This window comes from Equus przewalskii, chromosome 4 (assembly GCF_037783145.1).
Source record: "Equus przewalskii isolate Varuska chromosome 4, EquPr2, whole genome shotgun sequence".
Lineage (NCBI taxonomy): Eukaryota > Metazoa > Chordata > Mammalia > Perissodactyla > Equidae > Equus > Equus przewalskii.
The window spans coordinates 101,484,562-101,497,861 of record NC_091834.1 but is presented as its reverse complement, the minus strand read 5'-3'; positions in this window follow the sequence as shown (position 1 = coordinate 101,497,861).

The following is a 13,300-nucleotide window of genomic DNA, read 5'->3' as shown; positions in this document are numbered from 1 at the left end:
TCAGGCCGCAGACTGACGCTGCTCCCTGGCCAAAGAATCCTTTCCCCGGGCTAGAAGTCACTTGAAATGCTTTCAAATAGCTATTTGAAAACGAGAGAGAATTTTATTGTGAGAGAGACTAGTGTCCAAAGTCCCTGGTCGCTACTGCAGAAGGAAGTTGAACACTGAGAAAGACTTACGTTAATTTGTTTTATTTTATTATCATTAAAAAAAAACCCATAACATTAAATTTACCATCCAGGCATTTTTAAGCGCACAGTTCAGCAGCGCCAAGCACGCTTGCATTGCTGTGCAGGGAGCTCCGGAACTTGTCCGTCTCGCCCCACTGACGCCCCACGCCGGTCCCGCGCCCGCCCTGTAACCCCCGTTCCTCTTTCTGTTTCTATGATTCTGACTTTAGAAGCTTCGCACCAGGGGACTCAGACAGTTCGTCCTTTTGTGACTGGCTTTTCTCGCTTAGCGTAAGGTCCCCGCGGTTCATCCTTGTGGGAAGATGTATGGTCGGGATGGAGAACGCGGGCCCACGCCGGCACACCACGCTTGGTCTTCGACCGTCTGAGGTGGTGCCGAGCCTTCCAGAGACCCCGCGGAAGGAGCAGTAGCGGGGGTCCCAGCAGGCTTCCAGGGCTGCTCTGTCCAGAGGGGCCCACCTCCCTCTGGGCTGGTCTTCAGGGTTAGCCTCTTTAGGAAGCTGAGAGAAAACCGGGTTATGCTGGCGCTGCCCACCGAGGGCTTGGGGCTGCTCGCTGGTGGGAAAACCGACAAAGCCTCCCCGTCGCCCACCCAGTGACCCCCGCCCCGCACCCCCCCCTAACGAAGGAGGACCAGCTGCAGGAAGATGCCCCACCCCGCCCTCCTTTGGACGCTAGGTCACGTCACATCAAATCAGCTCATCAAAACAATCAGACGAGAGCCTTCAACCCGGTAGGTGGGGGTCATCCCAGGTGTGTTACTCCGAGAAGTGGGGTCAGTTCAGGGGCAGCGTCACAGACCTCGAGGGAGATCATTTCCCCGAAACAGAGAACAAGACAGCAAACCGAGTTAGGAAACAGCTCGCTCATTCTTCAATGAAATATTAAGCACTTGGGGGGCACTCTGAATAAAACCAAAGCTTCAAATGCCTCCTCAGCGTTTTAGCAAGATGATCATTTGCTGAGTGGACCATTTCTCGCAAAATGGTCTTTCAGCAACTCGGCTTTTGGAGAATTGATTTCCGTGAGGAAGGCTGCCCCTGATGCTGCCTGGGCCCTCATCTAGGGAACGGTGGGGGTTCCCTGCCCCCTAGTGGCTTTGTGGCTAATGACAGGGCAGTAAAACGCAGCCCCGGGGACTGACAGCTCTTACGCTACAGATGAAACACCCCTCCCCGATCCTCTCCCAGACTCTCAGAGAGGGTAGGAGGGGGAGGGGCTGGACGTCCAGAAATGGAGTCAGCCAGGATGGCAGAGTTATCAAGCAAGGAGGAGTCTACCAGGACCAAGCACCATATCAGACACAGGGGATGAAAAACTCGCAAGACAGATCCCCTACTCACGGACCTCAGTCAAATCATAGGAAAAGAGACTAAAGCTAAGATTATGGGACAGTGTAAGGTGTGCTGTCGTGGAGACGTGCCCAGGGTGTCATGGGAGCAAAGGGGGAGCACTATTAGCCACACAAGACTGAGAAACAGCCAAATAGGATACAAACTTAGAAACAAATCCATGAGCCGACCTGACTGTGGCAGGTGCTCTAATGGAGGAGATGATGAGGCACAGTGGAGGAGGAAGCAGTACAAGGAAGCTGTGTCTGCCCCGAGCCTGGAAGGGCATGTCAGAATTTCCCTGTGAAGGACACTCGGCACAGGGAGAATGGCCAACGCCACAGGCATTCCAGGTGCTGAGGGCAGCTTGGGTGTATGGGGAAACAGAGACAGCCTTGAAGTCAGAGGACTAGTTAGAAGCTACTGCAATAGTCCCAGCTAGAAGTGAGGACGTGGACTGCCAGTGATGGTGGAAATGGACAGTGGAAAAGAGAACAGATTTATGATACATTTAGGAGATGGAAATAGCAAAAGAATTTTAAAAAGACAAATTCAGGATTGCTATTACATTTGCTCAGGTTGCCACATCAAGGGGAGTGCTATTCACAGCACAGACATTTCTTACTCTGAAAAATTGTATTATATGTTGTTTCACTTCAAAGTCAGAAAATGTGTGTTTACTACAGTTTTGGCAGATGGCAGTAAAGTGTCTTGTAACTAAATTTGTATATTTTGACAATTTTCTGATGGAATTAAATGTCTTATTCAAACAATGTTCTTGTTGGTACAATAATTACTATTAAGAAATAATATGTTTATTTAAAAAGTTTTAACTTGAAAAAGGGACACCATTTTCTGATTCACATAAAGGCTAGTGGTCATCCCAGGCTAAATGGCTGTGGAATAGTCTGGAATCCCAGTACTTTCTAGTGTCCCTTGTGGAGATAGGGCTGTGAGATGAGGACTTCAACTTGGGGACACTGCATCTGAGCTACTGGAGACCTGGGCAGGCAGAGAAGGCCAACAGGTCATGACGGATACCTGTTTCCCATAAGTTTTTCACACCAACCTTCCCACTGAACACTAAAATTAAACAGGACAAAAATATGTTTGTCTTCTCAAAAGCATCCAAGAAGCTATAAGGCAATAAGGAGCTACCAGGCCAAAGTAAGGACCGGGAGCCCTGAGCACCTTTTCCCTGAAGGCAGGTGTCCGTCCCGGAAGATGACAACCTTAGCTTCCCTGGGAGAGGGGAACAGTAGGAAAGCCCAGTGGGAGGCGCCAAAGCCAAAACTGCCCCAGACAAAGTTACCCAGGCAGGGAAGGGTCTATGCAAGGCTCTGATAATGCGGGAGAGGGCCCAGAACTAACAGTGGACTCAACCGCTGGCACATCGGACGAGATTTGAAGGGCTGGGGTGAGCTGGTGGAAAAGTACTGCAGGACATGGTGGGGGGTGTCAAAGTAATTAGGTCATGTGTGTTTGCTAATTGGCACCCATCAAGGGCTCTTACCCTCCCATAGAGACTGGGAGATGGGGATGCTATCTCCCTTGATGGTTAGATTTCAAAAGAATGGCTCCCACATCCTTGAGAAAGACAGTTCTGGGTTGTAAAAACTGGCAGGAGGCTTTTTAAAAGATTTACATCTCAAAGGGGCAGAGAAAGAATTTGCAATTACAAGTTTTCTAACATGGATGGCTCTAAGAAAATGTAGGTTGGGAGCCAAGGGTCAGAAGGAGACCAGTCCAAAGTTTAGTCAAGCTGAGGGCAACATGAACATAGTTGGTTAAACACGGCCCTGGTCCACCCAGCTCTCTGTCAGCACCACGCCTGCACAGCTGAGACCGGCTGATGGAAAACCTCCAAACCTGCTGGCTGACTTCACTTCACATTCATGATCACTGTCCTCAACCGGCCTCCCAGCGCTGGGCGTCACCCCTCTGTACTGTGGTCCATTCACTCTCCCACTCCCCTAGTCAACTATTTCCTGCCTTCTCTCTCTAAACCCTGACCACCCTCCCCATCCCCACTCAGTGGATGACCTCACTTCCTCTTTCTCTAGGAAAGCAGAAAAGAGGAGAAGAGAACCTCCCAAAGCCTTGGCAGCTGCATCGCCCCATCCACTCAGGCTGTGCCCGCAGACTCCGCCTTCCTTCCTTCCCCTTACGATGAATGACCTGTCCAGACCCCTAGCCAAGCCCCGCTCCTCCGATTGTGCACCAAACCCCATCTTCCCATCACCCACTTGCTCCAGTGAGCCATCCTCCTGCCCTGTCCATCCACACCCACTCTCTCCTGGACCACTGCCGTCAGCATAGAACACGCTGTCTTTCTCCCATCTTAAAAAAAATATTCCCTTACTCCACTTCCTCCTCCAGCTACCTAACTTCCCTCCCTTACAGCATATTTTGCTGATGTTTGTGTCTAGACTCAGGCTCGCCTTGGGAAAAGGTGGTCTCTCCAGGCTATAATCCCCTAGCCCTGAGGTGTTGGGGAGGGAGGGCTGGACATGGATCACAGAGGGCAGCTGCTCCATCTGCGAATGTTTTCATCGGCACCTAGCAGGACTTTGATATTATCACAAGGACTTCTGCCCCTGCCATCCAGGCTGCTGGTGGAGCAGAGGCAAGAGCAGGATTTTTAGTAAGCTGTCTTCCAACCTTCCAACCTTTACCTGCAGCCTCTGGGCACCCTGCGTGGGCACCCTGCGTGGGCACCCTGCTCCCAGGCTGCAGCCATCAACTCTGCTCTGCACCTACCAATTCAAGACCACTGGCAATTCCGCTGGGGTTTTCTCAAGTTTTTCTTTTTCTTTTTGGTATGTTTTGGTGTGGGGGTTTCTGGAGGGTTTTCGCTGCTGCTGCTGCTGTGGGTTCCCGCAATCCTTGTCTGTCTCTCCCCTCTGCTCCAGAGGAGACAGGGCAGAGGGAGCCACACCAGGCTCCCGCGGCCTCTTTGCAGGACCAGGCTGACCTTGCTCTCTCTCCCGGAGAAGCAGGAGGCTGCCCCATGCTGCCGTCAGGTGCTGAGCAGGGGGAAGAGTTTAGAAAGGAGCCCTGGCAGGCCGACAAGAAGAACCCCTTACCAGAAACCCGGTGGGCTGCTACCCAGGGGCACATGTGGTTTTGCTCCTGGTTCTCCACTTCCCAAGAGAAAACAGTCGTGAGAAACTTTTCTCTGGTGGATGAAGCTGCGAGAGCCCCCTTTCCACACCCTGTAGGACCTGAGACAGCCTCTCCAAGGACAGTCCTCGGCACCTGGGAGAAGGGTCACAGTGCCCAGGGTGCCAGGGGCAGACTCAGAGGAGGGCAAATGGCCCCTCACAGTGAAGGACACTGACCAGCTGTCCTGAACGCTGGCTGTGCCTCACTGTGCTGACTGCTAAGCCAGACAAAGTGCTCCCTTGTTGCTACAATGATGGTGGTCATTCTCTCATCTCCTTGGCTGGCACCAAAGGTATAAAAGAGTTGAATTGCTTCTGGAAGATTCTAGAGAGACACAAGCTAAGCACAAGAAGACTAGAGACCTGAATCAGGAGTGAAAATAGAAAGTTCTTAAACCCTAAGTGACAGATACTGGGAGCCTTGGGTGTCGTGGGAGGGAGTTATGGGGCAGGGGTCTCCTCGGGCAGCACAGGCCCCATAGGCCCCTCCAGGGCAAGGCCAGTGGCTCCCTCTATCCTCCTACCCCCAGCTGAGTGTGGGTGACGACAAATAGAAATGGCAAGCAATAGGATATATTGGCGTATATGACGAAGCCATTTGTTGTAAACCTAATTCGGCCTGACTTTGTTTTTCCAAAAGGGCCTGACATAGCCAATGAGCATACGTTGTATATCTGCTTTAAGCATTTGCTGTGTCCCAAAGACAAGAACAAATGCCCTTAAGATAAAGGTGCAACTTCCCCCACATTGGCATTTCCGGAAGGATAAGCCTCTCCCTAGGCTAGGAACTGATTGTTGTGCTCACCTGTGACCACCCAGCTCGAGACAACAGACCTGCCACCCTGCTGTGTCCACCGAGACAGCAGACCTGCTACCTGCTGTGTCCATCAATCACTGTGCACAGAGCAGTCTCATGACTATTGTAAAAGGGACATTTCAATCATACGTGAAACATCCTCCTTGAGGTATATAACCACTCTGCACACCCCACTTCTTCGGTGCCCTTCCTTCCTTAGGGAAGGAAGACCCCAGGCTAGTCCTCAGATCTAGCTCTGAATAAATTCACCCCAATTTTCATTTGTAGATTGGTTGTGGATTATTTGCATCAACAGTGACAACAGGCTCCAGGAGAAACCCTGAAACTGGACCTCCCTTGGGCCCATGGCCACACCTCAGGCCACAGCCCCTGGATGCAGGCCTTTCTCTCCCTAAGCCCTAGCCTTCTCTGCAGGTTCCCCACACCCACACCTGGAGAGAACCCACTCCATGTACCCCTCTGCTCGTGTACCCCTTTGCTCCATGTACTCCTCTGCTCCATGTACCCCTCTACTCCATGTACCCCTCTGCTCGTGTACCCCTCTGCTCCGTGTACCCCTCTGCTCATGTACCCCTCTGCTCCATGTACCCCTCTGCTCTGTGTACCCCTTTGCAATCCCCTACAGGGAGAGGAATCTTGGGGGTGCACACTGGGGTGTCCAGCACAGAGCAGCCTCATGTGTGTCTTTTGAACACTCATAGGTTGGCATCTTAAAGGAACACAGCCTTTCAGAGAGCTCAGCCTTTGGGCGTCCCAGTTCACACGTGTGTGCGTGTGTGTGTGTATGTGTGTGTGATTATTACCGACTAATCAGGTCTTTTTCCGGTTCATGTTTGATTCTGTTTCTCTTCTTAGCTTCTCCCTGCTGAGCTGCCTCGTGCCTTGCCCCCACAACTCTGTCCATCCCTCCCCACGGGGAACGGCCTTCCCGGGCACACTCGGTCTGACTCTGTCCTTCTGTCCTCCCTCAGTCCCATGCCCAGAAACCCCTTGGCCTGGGCCTGTTTCCAGGGTCTGGCCTGGGCAGAACCCTCTGTTGGGTTGGTTCAGGCCGTCCCGTGGGCGTGCAGCCCTGGGCTCTCTCCACACTCCCCTCCTGAGTCCCACCCTCCATCTGCTCAGCACCAGCCTGTGTTGGTTTCACTTTGTACCGTGAACTCGCAGCACCTCCCTCAAACCCCTTGCATGCTGCCTTTCACACACCTGCTCCAGGGCCTTCCCAGCCCAGCTGGACTTCCTCAGCTCCCCGGCTTCTGGATGGCACAGTGCCCACTGCAGCCCACAAGCTTCCTCGTATCTCATCTGGTGCCAGGACTAATCCCAGACGGAAAGGATGATCCAGGCCTCACCAGGAGGCGATGCACCATCTTGTAGGGGAAGACAAGGCAGAGGCGTTCAGATTCCGCACCCCACTCGATGGGGAGATGCACAGCTAGAAGGTGGCACCAGCAAGGTTTCAGGCGTTGAGTTCAACCCAAGGAAAACTCCCCTCCATTCTACTCGTGGTGGAAGGGAGGAAATGCATGGCTGGAAGCAGCGCGGAGGACCAGCAGCGGTTTCTAAAACCCCCAGAGTCAAAGAAACAGAAAGCTGCTCATGTTAGTCTTCCAGCCCAAAGGAGTTCTGGAGCTTTATTGGGAGCCTTTTAGTAGTCCTGGAAATCTCAACCTACTGACGATTCCATTTCCATACCCCTACCCAGGTACAGACCCCCTGAGCCAGCCACTCTCCCTCTCGAGGGTTCTCCTGCCCCTCCCCATCATGTACCTCCTCCACCTGCCAGGGGGGAGCAGGCACCCAGGAGGAGGTGTTGTCTGTGTCCAGGTTGGGACAAGGATTGAGGGGTACAGCCTGGAAACGGGTATTGGGGGAAGCGCTTTGGAAAAAGGGGTCACTCCCCAACAGCCGTTCATGCGTTAGCTCTGGAACCTTCAGGGTGCAGAGGGCCAGACAATTCCTGGTAGGAACCAGTTTCCCCAAGAGCACAGGTGGACGTGGGAGAGCTAGGATGCTAACCCAGTTTTGACACCAAGACTGGCACTCTTCCTTCTACAGCCATTTCTGTATAGAGGCCGACTGAAGAGTTAGAAGCCTGTGCAACCCACACACCTGCTTCCAACATTCCCGCACCCCACCCACCCGCCCCCACCACCGCCTTTCCCAAGACGAAGATCCAGAGCGTGGGGACCAGAACCTGTCTCTCCTGGGAGTCGACATTAATGCTGCATTTCTTGATGCAATCTCTAGTCGTTTCCAGTGTTCCTCAGAACTTTTCTACATTCGGAAAAACACAGAAATTACTTCCAAAAATTCAAAAACGCAGTCATTTAGCCTTGACTCAGAGAATTCTGCTACAGTTGGGCATCGACAGCTGAAATACTGGCATGGACTAGGCACTGCCCGCCCACACACCAACTCAGCATTCCAGAGTAGCCGCACCATCCCACCCGGGGGTCAGAAGAATCTGAAGAGTTGGGATTCTCTCAAAAATTATTTATATCATTTTTCCTTTTAAAAACATTCAGTTCAAAAACACCAACAAACACCCTTAAAGCATCCCAATTTAGAGTTGCCATTCTAGAGAGTCAAAAGTTGTTTCATACTCAACTATCTGCTGGACAGCAAAGAGGTCTTTGAAGCAATTTTATTTACTCAGTAGCATTTGGAAAACTTTTCCTATTTTCCAGCAAATACAAAAAAGTGAATTCATCCGTAAGTCAATCCAATCACAAAGTTATTTGACTCAATTATCTAATTAGTTCATCTTTCCCCATCTTAAAGGGACAATATTGAAGTCACCTCAAATGTAAATTAAGGAACGTGTTCTCTTGGCCCCGCCTCCTTCTCATCCATCATGATCTCTTGGCCCAAAGGAAATGGCTCAAAACCAAAACTTTAAATCAGCCTCAAACATTTCCTCTCCCCTCACCAACACTTAACCCTTTTTAGGGATATTAAGAAGGGAACTTTCAAAACGCTGGAAGGATTATGTACAAACATATTTTAACTTGTTATTACAGAAATTTTCTAACACATGACAATGGCACAGAGAAGAGCGTCATGAGGCCCAGCTACCTCTCACCCAACTTCAAATGGTCAACACTGGGTCGCCTTGTCCCCTCTCTATTGGCACCCCTCACACCCTCCCCCAGGCTGTTCTGAAGCAAATCCCAGACAGCATTTCATTCTGTATGTTTCTCTGGAAGGTAAAGAGCCTCTTATCAACATAGGCACAATAACCTAACTATAACTCATAAAAAATGAATAATTCTGTATTATCAAATGTCCAATAAGCATTCAAATTTCCCCAATAATATGTACATTTTGAAGATTTCTGTAAGGAGGAAACAGCCCACACGTTTCAGCTGGTTGTTGTTGGTTCTCCCACTCTTATTCCATGCTTCCTTCTCTCTCTCTCTCTCTCTCTCTCTCCCTCTCTCTCTCTCTCTCTCTCCCTCTCTCCCTCCCACTCTCTCTCTCTCTCTCTCTCTCTCTCTCTCTCTCTCACTCTTCTGCGTCAGCTCAGCCCTCAGTGGGGCTGGTGCATCACCCAATTTCAGGCCCAGTCCCTTTTAGAATGTTTTCAGCTTTTATGAGCAAACTTCTGTTGCTGGCTTTTTGGCTAATTCTCTTCAGAAAGTTACTCTACGTTTCCTTCTTATTTCCTCTTGAAACCCAGAAAAGAAACACATGTCAAATTTTTTTGCCTCCAGTTTTCTTTTCTTCCCCGTATTGGCCATCGGCCTTTCTTTCGTCTCTAAGAAATTTACTTTTACAAGTCTGCTTTTTTGACCACTTCCGTAGGGCACTCCGGAAAGCCTCACGGTTCTGTTTATTCATTCAACAAATATTTACTGACAATCTGCATGGTCCCTGACTTGTACTTTCTCATAGAAACCTGGCGGCCCCGCCTTAGAGCACCAGAGGAACAGCCCTCCTTACCAAGTCCAATTCGTTCAACATCAGTTCTCCGAACGTGCACTAGAGGGCGCCACTCTCCCGTTGGCATCCGTTACGAAAAGTCCATAGTGACTCAATATGCAGCCTACTTAGGTTCTCATTTTTTTAATTGAATAAATTTGAATATAACATTGTGCAAATTTAAGGTGTACAACATGTTACTTTGATACATTTATATGTTACAATATGACTGCAATATTTATCACACTTCATAATTATAGTACACATTGTTGTCTATATTTGCTGTACTGTGCCTTAGATCTCTACAGCTTATTTACTCCTTGTCACAAGTTTGTACCCTTAAACAATATCAGTCTTAACCCCCTCATCTTATTTAGGTTCTTTATACCTAGCCACACAGGCGACCAAATGAAGAATCTCACACAACTTGCACCTTAGAAGCAAAATAAATTGCATTTATTGGATGCATAGACAAAGAGCGAAAGAGAAATTAAATAATTCCCTGAACAGATCCATTCATCCATTAGACACAGGCAGAATGCCAAGGGCTTACAGGTTTTATAAAATTATGAAAATGTTGAGAACTAGTTTCATTCCAAAATACCAGAAAATTGCAAAATTGAAATCGATAAATCTTCAATTAAATGTCTACAAAGAGTGACATTATCAGCTTTGCTCCTTGTTAAATGGAGTCTCAAAAATACCTGATTACATTTAAAACAAGGAACAGGGACAGACAACAGAGGTGACCGTGAGAAAGAGGTTTGTTGGTTTTGGTTTTGTCTTGTTTGCTTGTTTTTGGTTTGAGTTTTTAATTACAAATAAATTGAATTTTAGGAAACGCTTCCTCTGCATCTATTGAGATGATCATGTTTTTTCCTCCATTAATCTGTTGGAGTGGTATATTTCTTTATTAGATTTTCTGATGTTGAACCATCCTTATATTTGTTCGATCAAACCTTGGTCGTGACATATTTTTAAATATATTTCTGGATTTGATTTGCCAATATTTCATTTTGGATTTTTGCGATTATATTCCTAAGTCACATTGGCCTAAAATTTTCCTTCATTGTGCTGTCCTTGCCTGGTTTCGTTTGCAAGGTTTTCCTGGCCTCATTAAATGAGTGTGGGAATGTTTCCCCCTCTTCTCCAGAACTGATTGTGTAGGAAGGATCGTCCCCTCGTTAAAGGGTGACAAATCTTCCCAGTTAAGGCCACTTGACTACTGATTCCATTACTCAAATTCTTATAGGTATATTCAGACTGTTTTAAGTTTCTTTTGGTAATTTATGTTCTCCTAGAAAAGCATCTATTTCATGTAAATGTAAAATTGCCATAAATTGTCCATAGGATCTTTTATGATTTCAAAATCCCTACTGTGTCCACAGTTACAACTTCCTCTTCATTTCCAACATTGTCTACATGTGTCTTCTCTTTCTTTGCCAGAGGCCTATTTTATTTGTCTTTTCAAAAACTGGTTTTGGTTTTATTGAGTCTCTCTAATGTTATTTTGTTTTCTATTCCATTACTTTTATCTTTTTTATTATTTTTCTCCTTTTTGGACATATTCTGTTGTTCTTTTTCTAATTTTTTAAGTTGAACTCTTTTTTCTTTCTTTCTTTTTTTTTTTTTTTGGTGAGGAAGGTTGACTCTGAACTAACACCTGTGCCAATCTTCCTTTATTTTGTATGTGGGACCCCACCACAGCATGGCTTGATGAGTGGTGTGTAGGTCCGCGCCCAGGATCCAAATCTGTGAACCCTGGGCCACCAAAGTGGAGTGTATGAACTTAACCACTATGCCACTGGCCCAGCCCCTTTAAGCTGAACTTGACTTTTTGATTTTCAAAATTTCTTCTCTTCTAACGAATACATTTAAGACTAAAGTTTTCCTCTAAATAATATTGTAGTGGCATGGCACAAGGTTTGAAATGTAGTGTTTTCATCGTCATTCGTTCATAAATATTTTATCATTTCCATTACAATTTCTTCCATGATCCGTGAATTATTAATGTGTTTTTAAATCCCTGAATGGATAGAAGCTTTTACTGGCTTTTTTTTTCTTGAGCTAGACCAACAGCTTTATTGAAAGACGAGGTGAGCAGAGCCCCCTCCAGCTGTGGTCCTAGCGATGTCGGCCCCAGGCTCGGGGCGGGGGGGGGGGGTCCCGGGCATCCTACAGCCCCAGAGCTGCTTTTTTGGTTTTGTTTTGTTACTGATTCTAATTGTATTGCACTGTGTCCACAGAATACAATCTATCAGTGATATTTGGGGGTTTTTGAGAGTTGCGTAATAAATAAGACTGTTGTATTCACTGGCTCTGTTTCTTGATTTCCTCACATTATAAAATTTCCCAAATATGCTCCAGTGATGGACAAGAAAATAGTTCCATTTTATAACACTCTCCGGGCACCAGGGAGAAGTGACTACAAATATATGCCAACCAGGAGGACGCAATAGGAACTGAAAGCAGCTCTAAAAGTGTTATTTCTGTCCAACTCCAGCAGTGTCCCCAGCGCATGACTTCCATCAAAGCCAACATTCAAGCAACCGGGCCGCCCCCCCACCCCGCTCGCGGGGGCCTCCCAGGGTCGGACACTGTGCTCCCAGACCAGCAAAATGTCATCCAAGCCCTCGAGGGGTTTACACGTGCGAAAGTGAACCATCAAATGATGTACAAACGCCATCTGTCACTGACTGGAGATCAAGCCCAAAACACGAGAAACTAAATCTTAAGAAAACAGTATACAAAAGGCCCAAGGCATATGGGATAATCTACCAAATGAGAGATTTGCACAGTGCAAGTTAGGGAGAAACCACAGAGCACTGGCTGAGCCCCTTCTGAGGACACGCGCTCAGGCATTCCCTCGTGAGGAAGTTCCCAGCACTTACACCCTGGCCCTCCATGCCCTGGCTGTAGCTATCGGCGTGTGTCTGCACCCAGGGGTGCATCTCCAGACTCACCAGCAATGTTAGTAATGCCAGGAAAATGGACTCTGCCCAAGGGACAGTGACCAGTCACACCAAAATCTGCCTTGAGGAGTCTGCATGTGAGACAAAGAGAAGGGCGCACAGAGCAGGTGGTGAGGAAGCCGAGGGCAGTGGCATAAAAGAGAAGGACAAGCAGTAACCAGGAGCAGCAGGCACCAGGAGCAAGCAGAAGGCAGGAGGTGGGGAAGCAACAGCCGGTCGGTCCGGCTTCACCGGCCTGAAACACGCTGCTTCCTCTGTTCTGATACAGACTGAGCCCTCCCCATCCCTGGAACTCTACACGGTCCATCCTTCCTCCAGGGCCCCACACCACAGCCAGTCCTCGCCAGGAATGCTCACATGCGGTGGATGCTGCCTGTGCCCTCTGCCCCTCAGCCAGTGTCCCTCCCACCTCTCAGGACCCCATGGGCACCATCATGCCACTCGTCTCCGGAACCTCTCTTGCCTGGCACAGGGACACAGTTCCCACTCCTCCTATAAACAAGGCTCTCTTGAACCCACACGCTTTAAACTCGGTCCCAGAGGACACTGCTGTGCCCTTGCAGGTTTCCACATGCGAGGGGAAGGGTCAGCTCTGCCTCTCACCAGGGAGAGAATTTCAAGTCCTTCCTACATCTCAGAGGCCCCTGCCCTCAGGTGCTCTGTCTAACAACAGCCTTTTAAAAAGGATTATTATTAAACACAACAGCAAACCTGCGGGTCCGAAGCACCTGTGTTTGAAATGCTTCCCGAGTCCAAAGCTAGTTGGAGAATAGTGAGGATACTAGTGGGTATTTGGTTTCCGTGGGTTTGAGTGAAAGGGTCCGATGGCCTTCCTGAAACGGAGGAGTTCTGCTCCAAGGTGACTTTGTCTCCTCTGCTAGGACTGTAGGCCCCTTGCCTACAG